The sequence below is a fragment of the Lactuca virosa genome, chromosome 4, assembly GCF_052849685.1.
Source record: "Lactuca virosa cultivar CGN04683 chromosome 4, Lactuca_virosa_CGN04683_v6, whole genome shotgun sequence".
Taxonomy (NCBI): domain Eukaryota; kingdom Viridiplantae; phylum Streptophyta; class Magnoliopsida; order Asterales; family Asteraceae; genus Lactuca; species Lactuca virosa.
The window spans coordinates 347572317-347578786 of NC_136429.1; positions in this window are offsets into that span (position 1 = coordinate 347572317).

Here is a 6470-nt window from a genome sequence, read left to right on the forward strand (position 1 = left end):
ACATGGATTATAAATCATTCTCTCTGTCCATTTGTTGTTTCCCGATTTTCGATTTATGATGACTGACTGATTGAACAAATCAAATCAGTCCTGGCTTGGCCAAGCACTCACATGTGTCATCGCTAAATCATCGAGGGGCCCACAGATATCGCTTTTATCCCGAAGGTAAAAGGAATGGATAAACTTCGACTCATATGGCTTGTTCTACTACTTGTTGAATCATACACAAAGGCACGTTTTTTAACATCGAGTTACCAAATGCGTTTTCGTGCAATCAATGTATAACCAACTCATAGTAACAACTCATATCTCTAGGTTTGAAGAATATAAGATATTATCGTCTCATGATCACTCGTGATAAAATCCATGAAGTGATTCAAATGAGCGCGGGTTGAATCCAATACTCAGAACTTATGAGCACTCATGAGTGTTGTAGCACCACTTTGTCCACCAACTTGGACCTCTACAAACCAACCCATGACAGTCTTGATTCATACCTACTTCCAACATATGACCGACTGTTGATGGTTTGAATAACTTAATCATTCAGGAAGAGCGACTTAGTTATTCTGGAAGTCAAAACATGCAAAGTGAAACATAAGAATAAATAAATCAAATATGGTATCAAACCCTATGAATATAAATAAACACTTTTATTTATCACCATACTGATTACTCATTATTCATTGTTTCGGTTTTATCAACTTTATACATGAATTAAAAACACTAGTTGTCCCATGCTCCAAGCATGTACACTATGTTTTTCTTAAACAATAGCTTTGCCATACACCAAGTATGCACTCTATGTTTGTCTATGATCCTTACTTTGTGAAATAAACCAATTGAACATAATTTCAATGGTTCTAATTTCACACTCCCAAATCCTCATCGAAAAATGCGAGAATTTGAAATTCCTATCATTTATCGAAATCTGTTTAGATTTTAAACTTATATGCACTGACCCTCCTGTAATGAATATGTACAAAGTCACAAAGACTTGTCAACGGTCATTATAAGGTATTCCAATGGAGATCAACTCCATGGAAACTAAGTCTCATATTCAAAGTACATTGCTTTGGACATGCTTCTTGCATTAAGTTTTCTAATCTTACACAGATAACTTCCACCTATGGAGACAACTCCATATTCTCATTTTGACTATCACTTCTGAATAAGAGATGCCTCTTTTCAGAATATGTCAATATGTTCCTTCCAAAATTAGCACTATACTTCCAACTGTCCCTGAGCAACCAATCTTTGGTAAACCTCAGATTGTCCTCGAAAATTGCTTAATCATTTTAGTCATATCTAATTCTAGACCTTTTCCCTTCTTAATGCCTCTGGGCATTTGGAAAAATTTAGAAATGACAAATGTTATAGCACATGCAATCGATCCTGTACCCAAAGCAAATGGTACACGATTCATGATGTCTCACATAAAGACATGATTCTAGACCAGTCTTTTGCTACAATATTTTTATTTGCCATGTTTTCAAAATTTGACTATGAAGAGGGATGCCGTAATCATAATCGAATTTTGAGAACGCAATATATAGAATTTCCTTAAGTTGAACCAATCCAACATGAAATTCATATATATATTCTTGACTAAAGATTATTAAGGTCTCAATCTAAGCCTTTAGAACTGAAATGAAGTATATCCTCTCCCTTAATTATAGCAAAACAACTTTTTCAATCCCTGCAGCCTCACGAATTGAAACTTTTGTTTCCTATAATTAACATTGCTAACTTGCAACACTAACAATAATTATCATGCTCCCACTAACATGATGATTATTAGCATAACACTTATGCTCCCACTAGCTTTGACATGTACTCAGAAATCAGCTGGACTTCTAGAAATCAATACTTTATTGACTTCCTTACCAAAGTTCAGATTTCTGATACGAGATGCTTTGATAAAACTTTATCAAAATCATACACCTTTCCTTAGATAGCATGCATGTGTGTCTAAACAATTTCAGAACTATGAAACGGGATGTCGTAATCATAGTCTCAATTGTTTAGACCTTTTGCCATCTGCTTCAAATCTATTTGGTGGAAGTGTTTCCTCACCATCATTTTCATGAATCGGAGAGAAACCTTATGACCCTTAGATTTTATGGTGTATGTGTTCTTATCCATGTGAATCTGTCAAAACCATAATCACAAGACAAGGTTAGTGACAAATCCAAACTCATATGGACTGAACTTATGCAATCTTAACTTCTTGCCAGGTGGCAGTACAGGGTGTGCCATTGCTTCCAAGTTGTTATGCAACCAATTGAGAACTCTAAGAACTCATATGCAAAACCAACTTTAACTGGAATGGGCACAGAAATAGAAGTATGTCAACACGATAGGTTATAAACCTCAAGTCGTGTGCTAGTGAAGAACCTCAGGTTTTACTCTTGATTAGTTCTTGAGACTTTCAAGACCTTTAAGACTCCCACTGTCCTCTTGACATATAAGACTCTCTTGTCAAATATTCAAGGGATAGTGCGGATTCTTTATCAAGACAAACACTTCACACAATTGGCCTTAGTTGGTCTTTGTTTAATCCAAAACATCACAACTTACCAACTTCAAATGTACAAGAGTAGGACACTTTTACTCTTACATTTGACAAGTGTTATAAACCTTTTTTGAAGATATGTCACTCAACTTATAATCTTGGAGTATGACTCTAAGACTTGTTTTGAAACGAAGTATGACTCATCTTCTTGATTTAACCATTTCAACAATTCATGACTCCTCTTCTTAGTCATAAGAATGCACTAAGATGTCCTTAGAAGACCAATTGTGATGTGGTTCTTAAATCATTAAGATGATCACAAAACATGATACTAAAGTTCTCTCCCATCTTTTCAGATTTGAGAAACTTTTATCTTTCTGCCTAATTTGATTCTTCTCATTCGTTCTGCCATACATTGAGACTTTTCTAATGTTTCAGAATTATACTTAATCTTGTAAGTATAACCATATTTACTAAACTTTAGTAAATCATGACGAATAGTCTTATCGATCTTTGTGGTGGACTTGACCAGTGCACAAGAATGTGTACTCGATCCCTTTAGTCCTTTACTTGATTCACACATCCATGTGAACAAGTCTTAATTTTCCAATGCTTGAAAGTTCACATTCATCATACTATTCAACTTGCATGATTCCAAGTTTCTATCCAACTGAAGCCTTGGGAATGAGAATCTTTCCTTATTTGGTAAATTATGACACTACCACAAACGAAAGAATCAAGTCCATTTTTTTTTCTAAATATTGCTATTAATGGAATCATATAAACAACCATTTTTCACAAATGCCACTTGTAAGGATATTTTAAACTAAATATAAAATTAAAACCTTTTATTTTATTTCAAAACTTTGCGGAAAAAACTTATCCTTACAGTGAAAATGCATATGAAAAACTTGTTGTTATCTATTCCTAAGCAATATATCATAACTCCTAAGTAACAGCTTCAAAAATTCTGATCACTGAACCATGCGATTGAAATCCATCTTCGCGATCAGAATCAGCATATACTTCCTTTAAGTTTCTTCACTTTTATTTGATTCTTAAAACATCAACATGTGACCCAGTCACATCATGTAATAAGAATCTCAAAATAGAAACTTAACAGAGTTAGATAGTGGACTTTTACCTAAAGTAGAGTCAAACTTCTTGACTTGATCAACCTTATGATCTTTCAGGTAAATAGGCAGCTTCGCAATCAATGCCCCTTCCTTTGGCAAGATAAGCATATGGACTCTTTGGTAATGGGACTATCTTAGACTTAGCCTTTCTCTTTACCATTTGGTCAACCGGGTTGACTATGGCCAATCCCTTTCCATTGGGAAGAGAATGCTTTTTCTGGGTATCCAACGTTACCATTGTCAATGTCCATTGAGAAGTTGATCTCCTAATCAGATTTGCTCTGCCAGTGCTCCAAATCATTGCTGATTAAGCACCCCAAAGCAAATAGATAAGATCATTCTGGGTCATGTCATAGTCCTTTACATGGTAGTTCATAAGGAACTTACTATGTGACTTAGAAAGTGATTGCGCATCCAACTTTCTCAAGACTTTGACACCCAACTCTCCCGGCTTGTCAATATGTGACTTCATCTCCAAGATGTGATCACACATAGACCTTGCTTGCCAATAGGGCTTGAGTGACCTTAAATTTTTCAAGAACTTGTGGGTTAGGGAGAATAATTGGAGGAGGAGAAGGAAGTGAAGTTTCAAGAGATTTGGGAAGATCATAGATGTCTGAACTAGACATCTTTTGGGAGATATTCAAGATAGTTGATTTAAGTCCTTAATATAACACCCAATATGAGATATTAAGGCTAGGACCCAACACAATATTTTATAACTTGGAAGAGGGATGCCGTAATCCAGGCTATAAAATATTTGAAGGTAGGTGAATGACGATTCACCACTTTCCACCACGAAAAACGAAATGTATTATTAGGTTTTAATTGGATTTGAAACTCCTAGATCTTTTGAGATTCATTGAACTTTTCAATGGCATGTTTCAATCTCGAGTGTGCCCTTCAGGTTTTGTGACTGGGATGCCGAGGATCACAAAACAAGGTGTGAAGTAACCATGCAAATTACTTGGTACCCTTAATATTTACCCCTCAATCGATGTGCCGGTTAACCACACGAGCTCCACCGATACTATGATAAATATTAAGTTACCCTTTGCCTACCTTGTTAAATCCAGGTTAGAGTGCCGGTTAACCACACACGCTCCAATAACGGTTTAAACAAAGTGCAAAGTGTAATTTCATGGATTAGCACCTTATTCACATTTTCCTAAGTAACTAAGATTGAGAATTTTAAGTGTTTAGTTACTTAGTATTTATCATTAATACTTTTAATGAAGGGATAATTCTAGTCCTTGTCCTACCCGTTCGGCTAACGACCCTCCACCGGTCAAGGAAGCGGTGGGTAAGAGTGGACACCCATTAAACTGCCATTTTATAGGCAGTAACCTTATACCCCCTTATAGACTAGCTTCGTGAATGAGGCCTACTAACGGTAAGACTGACTTTACTTTTATATATATATAAATATTATTAACTTATAATATTATAAAGTATAAGGGTTGAATTTTAACTTTTAAAATTCTAAGGGCTAACTTGGAATTATAGTATTCATAAGTGAAAACTTTTCAAATTCCAAAACTTGAGGGCAAGTTTTGAAACTATTCAAAACTAATTAATTCCATAACTTATGTGTTTAAAGTAGTTTTAATTAAAAACTCTTCAAGTTCCATAACTTGAGGACAAGTTATGGAAGACTTTAAACTAATAAAAGAATGTAACTTTTCTTTATTTTTGTAACTTATGGAACTAATTAAGGTTACACATTTTATTACTTAATGAAGTGACTCTTGAACCCCCATAACTTGATGACAAGTTATGGAGTCATAAAACCATTTAATGAGGGCAAAACTCTTCATTTTGTAACCTATGACAATTTTTATGAGGTTTAAGATTCATAAATGTGACTTTTCATATAACTTGAGGACAAGTTACAAAAACACATTTTATGAACTATTTCTAGATCAATTTGGATTGAAAACAACTAACACAATTTTTTCATTAATCTAAATTAACTCATAAAACAAGGTAACACAAAAAAAAACTTTTCATGTTCCATAACTTAAGAACAAGTTATGGAATTCTTTAAAACATTAAGACCAAGTTTTGTAACTCCATAAAAAACTTTGAATCAATTTTTTTAAAACCTTTTCATATATATAACTTATGGAGGTTTCAAAAAACTCTTTAGATCAAACTTTTAAAACTAATAAAATAATCATATCATTTTATCTTTTACTAAATTTGACCTAATTCAACTCATATAGCAAATGATTCAAATTTTACAAATAATTAGTTTTTCACAAAAACAAGTAATTATCTTAAAATTTGACAAACGTCATGTTTTTTTTTTCCTTTTTTTTTCAACTTTGAAAATCAAACATTTGCATGAATATAATAGAAAACAACCCATGGCTCTGATACCACTGTTGGGTTTTAGTATACTACAACATCCTATGGTGCACATACAACCCTAAATACCTTGAATCTATGTTTTCTCTATTATACATGCAAATATGAAGTTTCCAAGATATTACCCTATACTAGCATACAAATATCATATACTTGGGTAATAAAATAGATAGAATACATACCTTTCTTTGATGTAACTTGTCTTCATGAAGCTTGACTGCCTAGTGCCCCAAGTGTGACACCTCAAATGGTTCACACAACACCATGAACACTTGGAATAACCTTGAGAATAAGGACACTTTGGTTCTCTCTAGTGAAATCGGCCTTGCCCTTTTGTGTACACACACTAGTGCCAATTTCACCAACCAAGGACATCTTTATATAGTGTCGAGATTAGGGTTAAACCCTAATACCCATGACCTTTCATTTCATATGATCCATGGGTTAAA